This window comes from Chiloscyllium punctatum, chromosome 9 (assembly GCF_047496795.1).
Source record: "Chiloscyllium punctatum isolate Juve2018m chromosome 9, sChiPun1.3, whole genome shotgun sequence".
NCBI lineage: Eukaryota > Metazoa > Chordata > Chondrichthyes > Orectolobiformes > Hemiscylliidae > Chiloscyllium > Chiloscyllium punctatum.
In genome coordinates, this window is record NC_092747.1 from 98,364,475 (window position 1) to 98,386,195 (window position 21,721).

A 21,721-nucleotide genomic window follows, 5' to 3' on the forward strand; every position below is an offset into this window, starting at 1 on the left:
CCCTGTACTAACTCTGGCTGTCAGTCTTCCTCACATTACGAGCCATTAGTTTATGACCCAAACATAAGTTAGAAACCTTAACCCTTTTTCACCCACTTGAAGCCTGGCCATCACATGAGGCAGCTGCCCTCTTACTTCAAGCTCAGGCTTGGATGTCCGAGAGTTCACGTTTGGTGGAGTTCAACTTCTGTGGTTATACAAATACTTCAAATTGAAGTCCATCCAGGAACGCCAATGTTTTGCATAAAATCAAGCACCCTTATCGGTGAAGCAAAAGGACACAGAATCTTATTTGTGATTCAAATTGGTTTTATTGACAATATCTTCCTTACTAAAAACACCATGCGACCATTTCCTAAATTCCGACAATATTTACTCTCTATCTTACTCCATCTCTCAGGAAAGGATACCACTTGCAACAATCTATCTGTTTGAGCTAGAATCTCTTTCCTCTCTGATGTAGCTCTCTTCCATGAAGATGGTTCTCACAGGTCAGGGTGGATCTTCTCCTAGGTCTTCTTTCCACAAGTGTTTGCTGTGCGTCTTCACTGAGGGGGGTGGCTTTCAGGTGTGTGTTGAATGTCCCCTCACCCCTGACCTTCCAGAATGTTCTGTGGAAGCACCCGATTGTGTTATGCCAACAGCCTTCACTGTTGCCATGAGAGGCGATGTAAAGTGCAGATCTTCAGGTACTGTCTGGAAGTCAAGGTGGCAGAAAGTCTGATTAAAACTTTCCAATACACAACCCTTGGGCTGGTTGTAACTGGGCTCCCCCCCTCCCCCGAACCTTTTTAATCTCTTTGACCTTGATTTCCACTGTTACCTGTGACCAATAGCTGCTTTTGACCAATTTTCTGTCAAGTACAAGTTCTCCAGCTGTGGGTCAATTTTTGGGACTGTGGTCACTTGAACACACCTATGTTATTCAAAGTTTAAAATCACACAGCACAAGGTTATAGTCCAACAGGCGTATTTGGAAGCACTAGCTTTCGGAGCGCTGCTCCTTCTTCAGGTAGTTGTGGAGTTTAAGATCATAAGACACAGAATTTATTGCAAAAGCCTTTTTGACATCTGATGAAAGAGCAGCCCTCCGAAAGCTAGTGCTTCCAAATAAACCTGTTGGACTATAACCTGGTGTTGTGTGATTTTTAACTTTGTAACCCCCGTCCAAATTATGTTATTCAATTATTCCATAGAGTTACTCAAGAATTATTTGATTTTTTTTCTCTCTACATTGTGAGATTACTGATAAAATAGCATGAAATATGCCCAATCTCAAGTATCTATGTAGCAGAACATTTTCTACTTCCACTACAGAATATAAAATGTATTTTACAGTTTATTTGGGTTGCACATATTGCATTTTTACTCTGAATATGAATTTACTGTTAGCATATTCATATGGTGCAATGAGGCAGTGACCAAAATTAGTGCTCTCCTCTGCACAGTGTTAGATGCAGCTAATTTTATTTTGTCAGATTGCTGATGCTGATAAAATAATATTTGTGCTCTCTGGCATGTTTAATCATTACAGTAGGATCAGCCATAGGATGTATAGCAACTAACACTGCATTATATCATTGTTTCTCTTAATAGTACTCACCCATATTGCGCATATATTGGATGATCTTTGTAACCACATGAGCATTATCATTTACTGGGACCTTTCTGTGACTGACTAGTGAATCTTGTGCCTGTACCCAGCCATTTTAACTCTTTTCCCCACTCCTGTCTCCGGAGGCATAACAGCCCCCCCAACAACTATGTCCTCTATCCCCTTCGCCCACTTCCTGACCCTGGTCAACAACGCTTATCCCCCACCCCAACTCAACTTCCCTGATTTTCACTCTGGGATCACAACAAGAATAGAATGTTAAAATAGGGGTCACAATGAGGAAAAAATAATTTGGGAAGCATTGGTAACAAATGGCAGTGAGAACATCAGCAGAAAACTAGAGGTACTGAGTGTTGCATGTGACTATTCCTTGCGTAATCGGATTTCTTAGCTGCATGTCTATAATTAAGCTCTGCTGGGAAGTGATGGTGATTGAGGGCCTCATTAACAGCTTGGAAAGTGTGACACTGAGCATCTGCGCAGGTACACTTTGATTAGCTAGTGCCTCTGAGTCTCTCCGAGCGAATGGGGAATATTGTGCAGTATCTTTTCGAGTGATATTACTTTTATCGAGTGGCATTGCTCTGACTAGAGAAATAATTTAGTATTCCAATTCAATATGATAGACAAGTACATGCGACACACAGACCCCATGAATTTTAGTCCTTACTTCTACAGAAGGAAATTAGACATCTGTGTGTGTGCCTTGGTGAAAAAATGAGATTCATTCACCCCTCTCTGGATTTCTGCTGCCAATCAGGATAACTGACACATGCAAAAGATGATTCTTTTATTTGTCAGTTGTACAGAGTGTAAAAACCTTTAATCGTTTTTAAACAAGGGCCTCAAGGCACATTTCACCAGACATTGGAAAGCCACGTTTGACATCACTGAATAAATATTCAAGAACCTTCTTCTATTTAGTTCTGCCATAGGTTTTTGTCAGTACACTGAAAATCCATGTCAGCATCCATCAAAGGAAATACCTTCACATCATGGCACTTGGATCCAGACAATGAAAATGCATTCAATTTATTTTTAAAATTGCTCTAATTTAATAGCAAAGTGAACAGTGCCAGTAAGTGCAGCTCATCTCTGCACCATTATGTGTCAATTATCTGAGGTGCAGCATCTGGGCATTTCATTAGTACTGACTTTGGCTGCTTCTCCACATTGCACCACTCTGAAATATGCTGCACTAAATGTATAGGACAACAGTATCTCCATAGATTTCAGCATTTGCTTTCAAGCAAACTGCATCTGTCCCTTGAAATGCAATAGAAACGCAAGTTAAATAATATCTTAAACTGAGCAACAAGGATTTGCATTTATATAACATAAAGAACCTGATAAAACTTCCAAAGACATTTTACAAAAATGACTATTGGATATAACTTAGCACATAGCAATATAAGAATAAAATAGGACAAATGACCAAGAATCTGGATAAAGATTTACCCACACTTTGCTTTGATCCTGCTCATAATTAAGTGAATCACTTCTCTTGGAAAGTGAACTTGTAGTAATTAGTAGCAATCAGGTCTAATAAGTATATGATCAAGATTGACTCTTAAAGCTTTCTCACAGCTTTCCACTATGACACAGCAAATACAAGAACTAACTCAAAAACTATGGTACACTAGCAGTGGTGAATTTAATTGTGCAAGAATTATTAGCCTCTTGATGCTAATATATAGCTCTTAAAAATAATACAGAAAAGACATCATGGCAGGGAATCCTCAGCTGAATCAACACCATGTCCGCTACACATTGAAGGTGATAGGAGGTCATGGAAGAAATGCAATAGCTTGAAGGAGAATAAGCAAGTGCTAGTTTTTGATTGACTGGCACACAAGGTGTTAGATCTAAAGTGACCAACTGCTGATGTTACCCAAGGAAAATGTACTTTGCATGAAGAGGCTGGAGCAGATGACAGAATCTGACGGTTTTTCATCTAGCTCAGGAATTTCCAAGCTGTGAGTCACAGCCTCTGGTAGGGTCACACAACAAGAGTTTGGAGTCACAAGTTCTGAAGCACTCATGCCAAAATGAAGCTCAGACCAATCCTTGACAATTGTGTGGCCCCTTTAAAATGTTTGCATTGCTTCCTACTGGGGGGCTTGGACTTGTCAACTGCTGACCATGGCCTGATTTCTGCTGAGCAAAATCCTGTGTGAAAAGGTGTTTGCTTTATCCGCCTTTATATCAATTGCCCTATGAGGGAGATGGGAGGAGAGAGATAGTGGAGACGATAGATGGAAGGAGATTGTGCATTGGTGAAGGATGAAGAAGATGGAGGGGATTGGTGAAGGAATGGGAAGATGGGAGAGGCATTTAGTGAAGGGAGAGGGAGATGGGGGACATGTTTAACACATTTCAACACCCCTCCTTCCCCTGCACTGGTACAACAGAAGCATGAACAACTCTGCTGAATAACCAAAGACATGTCCCATTCCCATTCATCAACTCTTCAATTCTTGCAAATTCACACAAAACTTGCACAGAGTTTACAACATGAAAATGAGTTTCCACTAGAAATAAAATTTAGGGAACACTGATCTGACTAAAGGCTAATTGATGAGTCAAGTTAGAGCTCACAGATGCCCTTAATTCAAGAGCCACTGGGTGAGTCATAGAGTTATACAGCACGAACAGATACTTTGGACTAACTCGTCTCTGTTGACCAGATATCCTAACCTAATCTAGTCCCAATTGCCAGCATTTGGCCCATATCCCTCTAAACTCTTCCTATTCATATACCCATCCAGATGCCTTTTAAATGTTGAAATTATACCCCCCTTCACCTCCTCCTCTGGCATCTTGTTACAAGTGCACCAACCTCTGCATGAAAACGTTGCCCCTCAGATCTCTTTTTTAAATATTTCCCCTTTTACCTTAAGCATATGCTCTCTAGTTTTGGGCTTCCCTACTTTCGGAAAAACATCTTAGTGATTCATGCCCCTCATGATTTCATAAACCTCAGCCTCTCATGGTCCAGGGAAAATCCTCAGTCTATTCAGCCTCTCCCTACAGCTCAAACCTTCCAATCCTGGCAAAATCCTTGCAAATCTTTTCTGAACCATTTCAAGTTTAAAAACATGTTTCCTATAGCAGGGAGACCAGAAGTGAACACATGATTCCAAAAGTGGCCGAACCAATGTCCTGTACAGCCACACCATGACACCCCAATTCCTATACTCCTTTCCTGTGCACTGACCAAAAAAGGCAAGCATGACAAATGCTTTCTTCACCATCCTGTCTATCTGCATCTCCACTTTCAAGGAATGATGAACCTGCAACCCAAGGTCTCTTCACTCAGCAACACTCTCCTGGGCCCTGCTATTGACCGTATAAGTCCTGCCCCAGATGCCTTACCAAAATGCTACACCTCACATTTATCTGAATTAAACTCCATCTCCCAGTCCTCAGCCCATTGGCCCATCTGATCAAGGTATCTAAGGTAATCTTCTTCAGTGTCCACCTCACCATCAATTTTGTGTCATCTGCAAACTTACTAACGATGCCTTTGATGTCATGCAGAGACTGTACCTTCATACTGAGCAATGGTCACAATGTTGCCATATGGATAATATAGAGGCTATTGTGCACACTATACAGAGTTTCCAGGCACTTCTGAAGGAGTACAACTGAAAATATCATTCATCTATCTTTTGCAATTAAGAATACTTACTGATCAATTCAGTTATGCATTTCTGGTATTTTCTGTTTCTACTTCAGACATCTAGCAATTTCTTTTTTTTATTTTTGATGTGCTAGCAGAGTGATTACAGTGGAACTTAGACAATCATCTAAAGGACTTTTATGTCAGAGTTGAATGCTGCTTCTCAATGATGGCACCTTGACAACCAGAGATAAAACATAGAACCATAGAAAATAGGGGCCGGAGTAGGCCATTCAGCCCTTCCAGCCTGCACTACAATTCAATACAATCATGGCTGATCATGAAATCTCTGTATCCCATTGTTGCTCCCTCTCCATACCCCTTGATTGCTTTAGCCGTAAGGGCCACATCCAGCTCTCTCCTGAATTACCTAATGAACTGGCCCCAACGGCTTCCTGTGAGAGAGAATTCCATAAGTTCACAACTCTCTGAGTGAAGAAACGTTTCCTCACCTCAGTGCTGAATGGCATATCCCTTATTCTTAGACTGTGACCCTGAAATCTGGACTTCCCCCAACATCAGGAACATTCTTCATGCATCTAGCTTGTCCAGTCCCATCAGGATTTTATTTGTTTAAATGAGATCACCCCTCATTCTCCTAAATTCCAGTGAGTACAAGCCCAGTCGATCCAGTCTTTCCTCATATGTCAATCCTGCCATCCTGGAAATTGCTTTGCTGAACCCTCGCTGGACTCCCTCAATAGCAAGAATGTCCTTCCTCCTGTACACAATACTCAAGATATGTGCTCACCAAGGTCCTGTACCAAGGACTACTGGAATAATGATTACTGGTGTGAAATCCTCACTGACCAATGTGACAAAACAATAGGGAGCCATTACGACATACATTCCTTGTTATACTTTCTAGTTCCCACATGATTAAGATAATCATACTTTTATACCCAAAAGACTGAAGCTTCATCAGTATTTCTTATGGCTTTCCATGTGGCTAGTGGACTGATAAATTGTTACTCGGCTGAGACACCCTGAATAGACATTCTCATAATGATCCAATCATAACTCTTCCTGGAAATATAACAACATTAAGACCCCTCTTTCCCTTGCAAGGCATGATGCCTCTATTTCAAAGTAACTGTTTCAATAATCATTACTGTGATCTCAACTGAAGTAGAAGTCCTTAATTCAAGAGCCAAATAGAGTGAATAGTTCATACAGAGATCCTACTTTCACACTGAATTAATGTACTACCAGTGCAAATATATGAACTGAACACCTTGAAAATCTTTTTTAAGCTGTTTCCTTTCCTCAAAACAAAACATTCCTCACAATATTGCTCAGCATTAAAGCTAAAGCAGCACGCTGCATGCAGTGTTTGATTTGGCAGCACTTCTCCACAAGCTCTGTGATACAATTCTGCAGCATATGTTTCTCTTCCAATAACTCCTGCCTGCCTCTCACCAGCACTTCAGCTTCCTGTTGTGCCCTTGGCTTCTTGCATTTTGTATTTCGTCTTTTGAACTCTCCAGCATTTTCCACAAGTTGTTATTGGTCTCTAGCAAATTACTGTCTGACTGTGACACAATATGAAGCTGCAACTGCAGTTCACTAACTTGCTGTCTGAACACAGTGCCACTATTTGTGGGCGGCATGGTGGTTAGTACTGTTGCCTCACAGCACCAGAGACCCGGGTTCAATTCCTGCCTCAGGTGACTGTCTGTGTGGTGTTTGCACATTCTCCCCATGTCTGTGTGGGTTTCCTCTGGGTGCTCCGGTTTCCTCCCACAGTCCAGAAATGTGCAGGTTAGGTGAATTGGCCATGCTAAATTGCCTGTAGTGTTAGGTGAAGGGGTAAATGTAGGGGAATGGGTCTGGGTGGTTTGCGCTTTGGCGGGTCAGTGTGGACTTGTTGGGCGGAAGGGCCTGTTTCCACACTGTAACTAGTCTAATCTATTCATTTTTTTACCACGTTCTACTTGAAGCATATGCCATGAAAGTTTTGACCTGATATTTGGGATCCCCTTTTAGATAGTTCCTCTGTTAGTAACATGCAGTTTGTTGTCCAGATGTTCTTTTCCAGTTTGCAGTGTTGTGCCCTGCTAAGCCTTCAGTCTTGTCAGGTCCCCTCTGTTTTTTCCCTTCTGTTTCGAACTTTTCAACTTGAAAAACTGTAAAATTTCTGGAAATCCTCCTCTTTAGCAGCCTGACTTTTTTGAATTAGAGCTCTCTTTTCATTTCTCTCAATACCACTTCATGGCTTGGAAACATCAAAACCTGATTGATGGCATGGTGGCTCAGCAGTTAGCACAGCTACCTCACAATGTCAGGGACCTGAGTTCTATTCCATCCTTCAGCCTCTGTCTGTGTAGTTTGCAGATTCTCCCTGTGTCTGCATGAGTTTCCTCTGGGAACTCCAGTTTCCTACCACAGTCCAAAGAGGCGCGGGTTAGGTGGATTGGCCCTGTTAAATTGCCCATAACGTTCAGAGATGTATAGGTTTGGCGGATTGGCCATGGGAAATGCAGGGTTATAGGAAGAGGATGAGGGAGTGTGGATCTGGGTGGGATGCTTTTCCAGAGTGTCGGTGTGGACTCGACGGTCTGAATGGCCTGCTTCCACACTGTAAGAATTCTATGATTGCAACCTTACAATCTGGCTTTGCATGTTATCTGTCATAACAATGGAATTTACCCAGTCTGCATGCTGTTGAGATTCTCAATGTAGAGAAATTCCACTTCCTGATTGACTGAAATAAGCTGCAGCTCCTTGCAACAGCACAATCCCAAGATTGGAGAGCCATCTGTTTCAGTGATGTAAAATATATTTTGTCTTTTGTATGCCCTCTGTCTTGGTTGGTTCCTCACTGTTAAGTTTCAATTCCCACGTACACCATCACTATGATTTTGCTTGATTGCAGAGCATCTTTCCTTGAGTAGCCATTTTCTTTCAAATCTTATACAAACATATTTTGGTAGAGTCTGAGTAGGATAATGTTACACTGTGCTCCACTATCAGTATTTAACTTAAGATTTTTTGCTATGTGTTCATTTCACAACCTCTTCTTGAAATGAATGGCTGAGTGAATTTCTTTTCTCTGGGAACTGTCACATCAAGACCTTTCACATAATCTTTTGGTTCATCTATTGTGTTCTCAAACACATTATCATCTTCCAGAGTATCAATGTTTTAATTTCATTTCATTTGCTCCATTTCTCAAGCTCAGATAATTTGTTTACCATCTTTTTTTGTTTGTTCTGCACCATTTACCCGTGATTGTGCTTTCTACAACAGTTTGATCCGTATACAGGGCAATTTCTTCTATCTGTGAAATCCTGTATTAATCTGTAGCATCTGTGCATAATTCCCTCTGTTTGTTGTGAATTGTTCCAGTGCTGTTTCACTGCACCAGTCCTGCAATCTTGTTTTTGACTTAAACAAAGTCTAGTGGTTTAGGTATCAGTATCTTCATCTGTTAACCCATGGTTTCATGCCCTCTGGCAGTACCAACAGCCTCAATATTGCGAGCTCATGATTTTTTCCTTTCCAATGAAATCATTTTGTACTTAAGATTTTGTAGAGCCCAAAACGCTAATCCATCAGCCTTCCAACTGTTACATTGAATTTATGAAGTATTTTTCAATGTTGTCAAGAAATTGTCAACAGTCCAGAAACATATATTGAACCTTTCAAGTTCTCTGTGTTTTTCTGTCACCTTCATTCATCTCCTAACCATTAAACAAACCTAATTCTTTGTCTTCTGCTCATAGAAGGACAAGGGTGACCATTTTCTCTTCACTGGTACCTCTTGGAAAGCTATGAAACATCAGTCTGCTTGTTAGTTTATCATTCTCATGTCGCTCTCAATTCTTCATGGACTTAGCTGTACATTTGTTTCTATGGCTGTAACTATTTTGTTTTCACATAATTCACTCCATTTGTTTTCTCTTTCCTTAGTTGATTTTCTCAATCTAATTCAAGATTAAATCTCTGGCAAATGTTTAGTCTTAATCAAACACCCTGCTGCCACTCTGTTACACCCACTGGTTCCCTTAAGCTTGAAATAATGATATTTCTAACCTCAAAATTCTGAAGCTTCATTGGGTGTATTTTTTGACCACTTCTCCATCTGGCTGGTGGACTGAAACAGTGTTGCTTAACACCTGATGTGGCACCTGGATGTACAATTACATTAGAATGGTTTCTAACTCTTTATGAATAATGTAACAATATAAAGTTTTGAATGTTTAACATAAGGTCAATATTACGTAAAAACTGTAATGGGGTCCAGACAGTCTTGCTGAAAGAATTCTATCTATTATAATTCATAAGCACTAATGTGTGCAAACCTTTGGAGGAACAAGATGAAGTGTGTGATTGACCTGAGTTCCCAATTACCTTCTTTTTGCACATTTGAATGAACAGGGCAAGTTTATTCACCGTCGTTTCAGAGCACATTTGGATGAAAATGGGAGTGTCACTTCGTAGAATGATACAGCACAGAAAGAGTCCATTCAGTTCATGACGCCTGTGTCAGCTCTTTCATGAAGCTGTACAATTAATTTTTTTAATTGCCTTTGTTCTTTCCCTATCATCATTGAGTATTTTTATTTTAAGTATTTATCCAATTCACTTTTAAAAGTTATTATTGAATCTGCCGCCACCACCCTTTTAGGTGCTGCATTCCAGGTCACAGCATCTTGCATCACATTCAGTTCATTTCCAAATCACCTGAAATCTGTATCTTGTGGTTGTCAACTCATTTGCCCCTGGAAACTATTTCTTTGTATTTACTCTCTCAAAACTATTCATAACTTTGAATACCTGCATTAATTCACCACTTAATTTTCTCTGCTTGAAGGAGAATAGCTCAGTTTCTTCATTCTCTGCACAATACTGAAACCCTTATTTCTGTAGCATTCTAATAATCTCTTCTGTCCCTATTCTAATATAGGCTTCATAAACAGAGGTGATCAGAATTGAACATCACACTCTACTGGAGGCCTAACCAAAGTTTTATGTATGTTTAGTAAGTTATTTTTTCTTATTTCTTCATTAATAAAGCAAAGGATCCATGTGTTTTTAATATCCTTCCCAACTGGTCCTCAAAGATTTGCATTCCATATATCCAGGTCACTGCATCCTCTATGCACCATTTAGTTTAAATGTTCGCTCATTCTTTTACTAAGGTGCAACACTTTGTGCTTCTCTGAGTCCAATTCAATCTGATGTTTGTCTTCTTATTATGCCAGTCTACACCTCCTGAAGTATGTTAACACTCTCCTGTTTACTTCATTTCCAAATTTGAATCATCCTTGGAAGACTTTGGAATAATGCTCTGGGTACCTATGTACAGTCATTACTCCATATCAGAGGTCATTAAGCTATGCGAAGGTTCTATGCATAACAATTGGCAAGTTGACATGTTTGGCCTCCATTTCTAGAACCCACTGCTTTGCAAGGACTTCAGATGTCTACACTACAGAACAAAAGAGGGACTATTGCTTGTCCTGGTCTGAAAAGCAACTATTCACCTCTAACATCTATATTTTGAACTCTTCGCCAAATTGTATCCATGTAATCTGTCCCTGTAATCCCATGAGCTTTAATTTTTCTGGTGAATCTATTAAGTGGTTCTTTGTAAACCCTTCTAAAGACCATGTACACAGCATCAGCCACCCTGCCTTCATCAACTTTCCCCATTTCTTCATCAAACAATTCAATCAATCTCGCCAACACACAATTTGAGATTAACAAATCCATGCTAATAATTCATCCAATTTTTTTGAAAAGTTTTGAGAAGATATGTAGCTCAGGTTGAGGTTCTGGATGTAGGTTTGCTCGCTGAGCTGAAAGGTTCGTTTTCAGATGTATCTTCACCATACTAGGTAATATATTCAGTGAGCCTCCAGATGAAGCACTGGCGATTATAGCCCGCTTTCTATTTATGTACTTGGTTTGCCTTAGGTAGGTGATGTCATTTACTGTGGTGATGTCATTTCCTCTGCCGTTATTATTTCCAGTTCTTTTTCTCGGGGGTGGTAAATGGGATCCAAGTCAATGTGCTTGTTGGTTGAGTTCCGGTTAGAATGCTTGTGCGTGTCTCTATTTGGCTTGTCCTAGGATGGATGTTTTGTCCCAGTCAAAGTAGTGTCCTTCCTCATCCATATGTAAGGATAGGTTGATGTTCATGTATTGACTTTGTTTGAACTTGAAAGACCCTATACAGACAACAAGCAAAACTAATGTTACTTATGAAATACTTTGCAAGCACTATACCAAACACCTCATTGGACAAACAGGCAGAAAACGAGCCACCAGGATATATAAACATCAACTAGCCACAAAAATACCCACTCTCACTAGTATCCTGACATACAGATGAGGAAAGATATCACTTCGACTCGGACAACACATCCATCCTAGGACAAGCCAAACAGAGATATGCACAAGAATTCCTCCAAGCATGGCATTCTGAATGGAACTCTATCAACAAACACATTGACTTGGATCCCATTTACCACCCCCTGAGAAAAAGAACAGGACATAACCTCACCAGAGGAAATGACATCACCACGGGAAATGACATCACAAACCCAAGGAGATCAAAACACATAAACAAAAAGCGGGCTACACCACCAGTGCTTCATCTGGAGGTTCACTGAAAATGTAACCTAGTATGGCGACGAAATGTCTGAAAACGAACCTTCCAGCTCAGTGAGCGAACCCACATACATACAAATGCATTTTTACATAGTTCCCCATTGCTCTGTCTTTGGTAAACATCAACCAATTTGAATCAACTTGCCAATAAATCAGCACCCTTTTCTTTCACAGTATAAATTGTTGTGATTATTTGAAATCTAGAATTTTTGTTTAGGCCTGATTAGTGTAGGATATAAACTTCTGGCAATATGTCTCTCTTTACAGTAACGATTAAGTTTGGCCTGGGCTATTATTTGCTATTTCCTGATGACCAACATTTAGCTGGCTGTTCCTTTAGTTTCAAATGTATTCCCCTCCCTTTTTGTAAACAGAAGAGTGATGTAGCTCTTGCAACTCTTCATTCCTCCGGCACTAGCTTCAAATTCAAAAAGGAATGTCACTACATTTCATTGACCAGACTTTTACCAATGATGGTGCACAGAGATTAAAATCAACGGACTCAAATTTCCTGTAGTGTGGGAAATGAGATTTCCTGATGGGACAGTTCCTACAAGCATGGGAAATTTTAACCTGTTCATTTAACATTCTATACAATAATACTCAGTACAGTTAGCATTTTTTAACCAAAGGTTATATTATCAAATGAAGCAAAGCAGACAAGTGAAATGAGCTGTCACTTTATATCATGAATTCATTAAACAAAGTCAATATAATGCCAAAGATGATGTATGGATATTACAAGTAAACATGTAGCTTAAACTAATAACTAAACATCAGACTATAATTAAATGTTACACTGGTATTTTTATTACATGTGGTGTAGGAAACGTCCATCATAGTCAGCTATAAATGTAGGGCAGATGCTTGTCGAGGCATTGGTGGTCTTGCCTGCAGGTTGGAGAGCTGAGAAGAAATCCACATTGCCCTCTTCCAGGGAAGTTTGGCCAAACTACATACCAATTAGGGAAGGCTACCAGTGGGCCTCGATTCAAGGAGGCTTTATAAATATTATGACTAGTTCTGGATGCTTTTCCCAGAGGGGGTCTTAAATATGTGAAACATTTATTAAGTATTTCGAATACTTCCAAAGACACTATGCAGCAGGACACCAGCAGATCCTTCAAATAAAAACAAAGTACTGAAATGTCTGGAGCAATGAAATAAAGACAGAAGAAGTAAAGCCAGGTTGGATTTAAAACATTAATGCTGTTTCTCCTGCTGCAGATGCTGTCACACCCACTGAGTTTCTCCAAAGGTTTCTAAATTATATTCCATTATTTATTGTTCCATTAGTTCTAAGTTTCATATGATGTAACATCATATAACATCGCTAATGATGCACTCAAGCTATTAACATTACTGGTATTAAAAACTTGTAGTGCAGAGGTGGAAAGCTCATTAGCATAATTAAAGACCCTATTATAAGGATCACTGGTAATTGACTTACAGAACATCCAGTCCTCCCATCGCAACTCTTAAAATTATCGTTATTGTCACATATACTCATTCGCATGAGTATCGTTAAAAGTTTACATGATACCACTTATATCTTAGGTACAAATGCAGAAAAATGAAGAAATCAAGTTAAGAAGTTAAACATGGCAGTCCTTCTGACTAAAATGTAGAAAAACAAAGAAACACAATTAATAGTTCAACACCACGGTCTGTAAGCACCTGGCCATGCTCACAAGGGGTTGACCTCGCCTCCACCATTGGCTCTTAGGGCTGCCTGCTCCCTCTCTCACCGCCTGCTCCCCCTCTCACCACCTCAGGCTGCTGCTCCCTCTCTCACAGCCTTGAGTTGCCTGCACCCTCTCTCACCAGCTCAGGCTGCCTGCTCCCTCTCTCACCGCCTGCTCCCAGTCTCACTGCATCGAGCTGTCCGCTCCCACACTCACCCTGGCCCCCGGGACTGCTTGCTCTCTCTCTCTCACCACCACTTGAGATTACTGCCATCGACGTCAGGGACGTCTCTTGCCACAGACTTGCCACCATGGGTGACACAGTGGCTGAGTGATTAGCACTACTGCCTCACAGCACCAGGGACGCAGGTTCGATTCCTGCTTTGGACGACTGTCTGTGTGGAGTTTGCACATTCTCCCCTTGCCTGCATGGGTTTCCTCCCACAGTCCAAAGATGTGCACATCAAGTGAATTGGCCATGCTAAATTGCCATAATGTTCGGTGCATTAGTCAGGGGTAAATGTAGGGGAATAGGGTAGAGGAATGGGTCCAGGTGAGTTACTCTTTGGAGGGTTGGTGTGGACTTGCTGGGCCTGTTTGCACACTGGAAGGAATCTACTCTAAGACATAAGACAAGTAGATCAGACTAAGAAAAAAATGTAGTGAAAGGAGGGGAAAAAAAATTGGAAGACATAAAAGTTAAAGTTGACTGAGCAGACAAGCAGAGCATGAGCAGGAGGCTGTGGCACTGCACTGATATTCTGCCACCATCTTGAAAAGTTCCCTCTTGCCAAAAGGCCCACACTATGTCAACATCAGGGGCCAACACGTCCAGGAGCTCAATGCCTCAAAGCAGAAAAGGAAATCACTGCACCAACCCATCCCCAACCCCACCTCCCCCCCTCCTCCCCAATCACTGCCACCCCCATGGCCCCAGAAATCTCCCTGGTGGGGTTTTCCCCTCCGATCAGCTCCTGGTTTTAAAATGTTGTTATATTTAACTGGCCCAGCTCCTGAGGTTTCTTGGCTGCCTCAGTAGTGACCTCTGCTCAAGTTTCAGAACTGCCGGTCATCTGCTTGAGATGTCAGTCTCATGATTGGAAGGCAGCAAATATAACTTTGCTACTCAAGATGAGAGAAACTGAAAAAACAAAAAAAAATGACAAACTGGTTTGCCTGACATTTATAGTTAAGAAAAATGTGAGAATCTATTATTGGGGATGTGATATCACAGCACTTACAAAATCATAATATGACTGAACAAATGTCAACAAGAATGATTAAAAGTGAAATCACCTCCAACATATCTTTATGTTTGTGGAGATACATCTATTAGAGCGGCTTTAGAGAGCATATGCGCGTAGTATTTTTGAGTTTTCAGATAACATTTGATAAGGTGTCACACAAGAGGTTATTATACAAAATTTGGGGTCTTGAGATCAGAAGAAATATCTCACCATGGATAGAGGATTGGTTAACAGACAGAAAACATCGGGTAGGAATAAATGGGCCATTTCCAGGTTGTGAGAATATAATATTGCAATACTCCAAGGATCTAGCCTCAGCTATTTACAATCAGTATCAATTGCTTACATGAAAGGATAAAGTGTATCAAATCTAAATTTTGCTGACAATACAAAATTAGGTAAAGAAGCAGACAGTAAGGAAGACACAAATATGCTACAAAAATAATTAAACATGTTAAATATGTCAGTAAAACATAGCAAATGGGATATAATGTGGAGAAATGTGAAATAATCTGTTTTCGTTAGAAAAATAGAAAAGCTGAATATTTTTGAATGACAAGAATCTAGGAAATGTTGATATTAAAATATAGCTGTGTGTTCTTGCACATCATAGGAAGTAAATATGAAAGTAACATTTGGGAAAGTAAATAACATTTTAGCCATAATGAGAAATGAATTATAGGAGTAAAATAGTCTTTTACTTGATGAGACTATTTGGTATTCTGTGCACAGCTTTGATCTCCTGACCCAAGGAAGGATAACCTTGCCTTAGAGAGAGTAAAAAACAAATTGACCAGATTGATTCCTGGGACGTCTTTATAAGGAGGGACTGAGTATATTGGAACTGTACTCCCTAAAACTTAGAAGGATGAAAGGTGATTGCATTGAAATATGAAATTATTAGGGGCTCAACAAGGTAGCTGCTGGGAAAATATTTCCCCTGGCTGAGGTGTCAACAACTAAGGGACAAATCTTGATATAAGATGTCAGCCACTTAAGACTGAGTGGAGAAGAAATTTCTTTATTCAAGTGATTATGAACCATTGGATTTCTCTGTCAGGGCGAGCATTGGTGCTCACATATTGAATACATTCAAATCAGAGATTGAGAGACAGAAAGAAGAATCATTGGGAAATTGGTATGTAGCAGGGGAAAAAAATTCAATCAATAAAATATATTCTCCAAGGTCATGTGTTTGGAATATACAGTCACAACAATGGAATGGGGTGTCTGTAATGTAGTTTAACTAAAAGCTCATGGGAATCTATATGCATTTGCAACAGAGGCCTCAGTGGTGTACATTCTAAGTACAGTTGTAAAATTTCTCATGGATGTTCATATTGTTTCCACATGGGATTCAGACTTTGCTGTTTCTCAAAGGTTCAGTTCCCACACAGATTATCCGACATTGCCTGCAAGTGCCTGGTAGGGCACACGTTGAAGTAAATACGTAGGAACTAATTGCTATTCTGGTAACATTTCTGCAGGATGACCAAAGCTGGGAACTACATATTCAAAGACATTTAACATTTAGAAAGGATGAACAAACAGGAAAATGAATTGGTGATGCATTTATAATAGGGATACAATCAGTATATGAGTAGGGGATGATTTTGGAACAATGTTCAGAATCTATTTGAGTGCAGCTAAGAAACAGCTCGAAGCAAATTAGTAGTAGTTGTTTAAAATCGAACAAACAGGAGTGGGCATGGTATTAATCAGGAGATTAGAAAAGAATGTAGTATGGGACAAACAGAAATCATCGCTGATTTATCCGATTTACTTGAAGATTAAAGTTACCTGTGATTAATGTTTAGCTGATGAAGAGCTTACCCATAAAATGTCGATTCTCCTGCTCCTCAAATGCTGCCTGACCTGCTGTACTTTTCTAGCGCCACACTTTTCGACTCTGATCTCCAGCATCTGCAGTCCTTGCTTTCTCCATCATAAATGTATTGTCTTTTTTACATTCCCTCATTATTTCCTGATGTATTCTCATTTGTACTGTGTAGCTACTGTTAGGGGAGTCTTTGGACTACTCCTGCCAATGACTTCTTTCACAAAAACAGAAGTTGCCGGAGTAGAAGACAACATACAGAACTTACCTAAGTGCTCATGTAAGTCAGTAAGCACAGGGGTGATACTGATGAATGTTGCAAAATGGGACAGGGGCTGAAGAATTTTGGATGAGCTCACGTTAACATTGGCTAGCTAGAATATGCGAGAGACCAGAAAATAATATGTTTGAATAGTCATGTTTACAGGATCAGGCACAAAGATGAAATTGACCTTTTCTCAATTCCATCAGGTGGCTTAGTGGCATTATTGTTAGACTATTAATCCCAAGACCCAGCTAATATTTTGAGGACCTGGGTTCAAATCCCACCATGGCAGATGATGGAATTTGAATTGAAGAAAAGAAAAATCTGGAATTAAGAGTTTAATGATGGCCATGAAGCCATTGTCAATTGTTCGAGAAAACCCATCTGGTTCCTTAATGTCCTTTAGGGAAGGAATCTGCCATCTTTACCTGGTCTGGCTTACATGTGACTCCAGACACACAGCAATGTGGTTGACTTTTAACTGCCCACTGGGCAATTAGGGATGGACAAGAGATTTTCTCATCCTGTGAATGAATAACTTAATAAAGAAGATCATTAGACAGTGTCTAGGTGTTGAAATGACCACATGCTGTCTTGGAAATGTGCCCACAACCCTCCCCCCAATCCTTTTCATCCAGCTATAAGTAATCTACCTTGACATGTTGCTATTAATGTAGAATGAAAAAGACTCATGTCCAGTTCAGTGCCTGCCAGGGTTATTATGTTCATGTTTGAAGTTATCAGCCAGTCTTCTTGAAGGAGATGATAGTGAATGTCTCATTGGTAAAATAACACTTCAAGAGGCAGCAGTCTTCAGTTGTTGTCATGCCTGGATCTGTAGATGAAACACTGAAAATGCTCCTGTTAAGATCTGACATTGTTGGCAGCCATTCTTCCACCTCCTCTAAATCAAATGACTGAGAACATGAAGAATACCACCCACTGCTGTGAAAAATCTAACTGCAGGGAATTATCAGTAACATTTTCCAGCAATGTAAGAACCTTCCTGATATCTGAAAGTCATTCTTAAAGGGTGGATAATGATAGCTGCAATGGACAAAATGTTGCAGACTTTCCCTTGGCTAGTAATCATTTTGGAATTTAAATGCGGAATAAGCTAAGTACCCTACTCTGTACAATACAACACAATGTCAACTCAGAAACCTAGTAGCAACTTTATGACATTATTCAGTAAGTGGGAATCAAGTGAGCTCAGAGAGCCCTGCAATTGCTGTACTATTTTGACACAACTGATGCTGTCAGAATACTTTACGCGGACTAGCCCATGGTGTTTGTGAAGGTGGGGTAGAAAGTTATTTTCTCAGCTAAATCAACCATGTCCCATCCCATGGTGCTTGAGGTCTCTATGGGTGAATGCAGGCATAACTATGGTTATCACTGGCAATATTTCCTCCAGAGCATCTGTAAATGGCACTCCTGGTATCGTTTTATTTTTGGGTGCAAGATGTAAGTTTGCAGTCATCATTTGCATGGTTCATAAAGTTTCCTGAGTCTCCAATCAAGTTTTAGAATCAAAGTTTTAGAACCTGAGAATCTTTAGAATCTGGTTTCGATCTCACAGAAAGAGGTCATTTAGCCCATCATGCTAATGGCAGCTCCATGAAAGAACCCTCCAATGAGTCTCAATCCCCTACTCTTCCCAGCCCTGTATTTTTCTCTTTCTTTTCAAATATCCATCATTTTGATAATTGTATTTTAAACGTGCTTCCACCAAACTTTTAGAGTGAATTCTAAACCAAAACAAAACAATTTTCTTTTTTTCTTTGGGCTTCTTACTTAAAATCACTTTGAACCTGTGCATACTGGTTACCAAGCTTTCTGCCTGAAAAAGAATTTCATATCTACTCTATAAAAGGTCTTGCTTTCTTCAATATTATCCATTGAATACCAAATTGTTTTTCAGGATTTAGAAAATAAATTGTATTCAAAGTGACCAAACTCATTTCTCTTACAGTTTATAAAGGGGAATACTTCTCACATCAGAAGTTTTGTTTGGATTCAAAGCCTTATGCAAATAATGGGTATTTTCCCATTTCAAAACATATAGAAAAACTTAGGAATATTTTCAAAATAATTATAGACTGCAATTATTTCACTGAAAAAGAAAACTCAAGTACAGGACTAGCAGGAGGATGATAACCTAGACCTAATTGTTTGCAAATATTAGTATGTGTGAGCCTTGCTCAATACTTCCATAAACATAATTGAGAGATGGATATCATATAAATTTGTGGGAAGGCAATTGCCAAGTGGTATTATTGCTATACATTAATCCTGAGATTAGATTAGATTAGATTAGATTAGATTCCCTACAGTGTGGAAACAAGCCCTTCAGCCCAACAAATCCACACTGACCCTCTGAAGATTAACCCACCCAGACCCATTTCTCTCTGTCTAATGCACCTAACACTATGGGCAATTTAATAATGTTCTAGGGACCTGAGTTCAAATCCCACTATAGCTGAGTTTAATGTTGATCGTGACCACTGTTGACTGTCAGGAAAAATCCACTTGTGTCATTAATGCCCTTTTGAGAAGGAAACCACTGTTATTGCCTGTTTTGGCCTTTTTGTGATTCTAGACCTATAGCAATGTGATTGACTCTTAATTGCCCTTGTACAAGAAATGTTCACATCTTGTGAATGAATTATAAAAAGTGATTTGAGGCTAAAATATCTTCAAACACATTTCTGGGCACTAAGAATAAAGCCAAAAGAAATCATTAGAATAATTCTACCCCCACCTCCCCCCCCAACCCTCCTCCAGTCCTACAAAATAAAAATCCAGTATTGGATTTTTATCCAGTATGTCTGCATTATGAAGCATGCCTATTATTGATAATAGGCACAGAACACCAGGTACTGATGCTGGAAGAAAAGCCCTAATGCATGCTCATGTGACATTTACTGCAGTTTCCTTTGTCCTAGTGGGACTAAGCTAGCGGATACAGCATGTAGTTGCATTCCTACTTTAGACCAGGTATAGACAAGTCCTGCAACCCCTCCTCAAAATAACAGGCTGAAAGGAAAACTGTAACAGACTATATCACATGCCAAATTATTCCCAATTTATGATGTGCTTTGTGATCTAAAATATATCATTTTTCTTCTGACCAACACAGCTCCTGTGTTACAGTCTCTGTACTGCTGAAAGATTATTATTTTTCTATCATTCACTGTAAGGCTGATACCCATCCCCCATGCACAAAATGATGAAATGCATTTTGGGTTGTCATTCTGATAATAATAATGTTTGAATGATATTCATTTTACAGTGACATAAATATATTTTTCTCTTGGTCATAAAGAATGGTATAAATATATACCAAGCATCAGCATTATTGTTCCATAAATTAACGGATGGTTTTAATTTCATTCATTTAAACAGTCTTGATAAAAAAAGTTTGTTGAAATAACTCCATAGAGGCCAGCACTCTGTTACCAAGTAATCCTTAATTCACATGTGGCAAGTCCTCAATACTGATCCAGCTCCCTCAGAGCCAGCTCTCAGAGTGACAGGAGTCTGAAACTCTTGATTTTATCTGTCAGCCAATTCCTCCTGATTGGGGCTATTAATCTGGTTCAATCAGGGAACTCATATTCTATGAGTTACAATCACTACACTTGTCACCAATAATTTTGAAAATAGACATCAATTCCCCAAGTTTCATAACATTTAATTCAATTGATTGTCATCGGGAGATCGATCTCCAATGTTTCCATTGCTATACTATAATCATAAGCATACACATTGAAATAAATAAGCAGTCTCTTTGCTTACACAACTTTTCGTACTTAAAGCACAGATGTTCGAATGCAAAGGTTTGAATGAAACAAAAACCACTGCTAACTTGTGTCCTGATGCAAGCTTCACTCAGTCTTAATCAGAAAATCAGCAAACAATTCTTGATTCAGTTTCCAAAATTGGAACAATTGATTTCATTGTCTTATGAGCAGTCAACACGAAACAATGCAAGATCTGAAGCTATAGTTAACTAAATTCTAACAACCAACTTTTTTATTGATCAAATAATTCAACTATAAGAATTAGATGGCATTAAGCACCTTGGGATATTTTATTTTGTGCAGAGAGAGTTCAGACAATTCAGAACAATGGAATAATCCGAAAGGTTAACTCTGTCCTCTGCATGGATTTGACCTGACTATCTTAATAGTTCCAGTGTTTCCTGTTTTATATTGGTGAACAAGTAACTGTGGATTACAGTGAACCATACAAGATGGGCATGCCCTACCAGGCCTGTGTTGATTTATCCTAATCACAGCTGGAACAAAAGCTGGGGCACCACAAAAAGCCTCAAAATCCTCAGATTTTGGAGGACAGAAAAGCATCAGCCAAGATTCCTGCTAAAACATTTCAAAGCCTATGCAGGAGATAGTGGCCTGGAACAGTCTGCACAGTCTTAACTGTGGATGATCATTGAGGCAGGTTTTGCTTATAAGTCCTTCAAACAACCTTTTGAGTAAGGTTGCTCAGAACAAACAAACAAAAACACCTTTCTGAAACATTGGAATGATGGCATGCTTGAGCCAACCTTACCAATAAAGTAGAGGACATTAGGTTCACTAGTCTCATTTACGAAATGAAATCTGCCACCCTTACCCAGTCTGGCCAAGACGTGGCTCCAGCTCTGCAAAGTTGTTGACTCTTAATGGCCCTCTGAAATAACCTAGAAAACTGGTCAGTGCAAGGGCAATTAGGGATGGGTAATAAATACTGAATGACTCTTACAT

General features: G+C 39.6%; 1 long non-coding RNA gene across 1 annotated transcript in view; it reads right to left on the reverse strand.

Annotated features, from left to right (window-relative positions):
- Positions 1-321: 321 nt before the first annotated feature.
- LOC140481556 (uncharacterized) overlaps positions 322-21,721 on the reverse strand; it is a 62,967-nt gene continuing 41,567 nt past the window's right edge. The window contains exon 4 of the long non-coding RNA XR_011961555.1: positions 322-696. This is a non-coding gene — a long non-coding RNA (uncharacterized lncRNA). The remainder of the gene's footprint in view (positions 697-21,721) is intronic.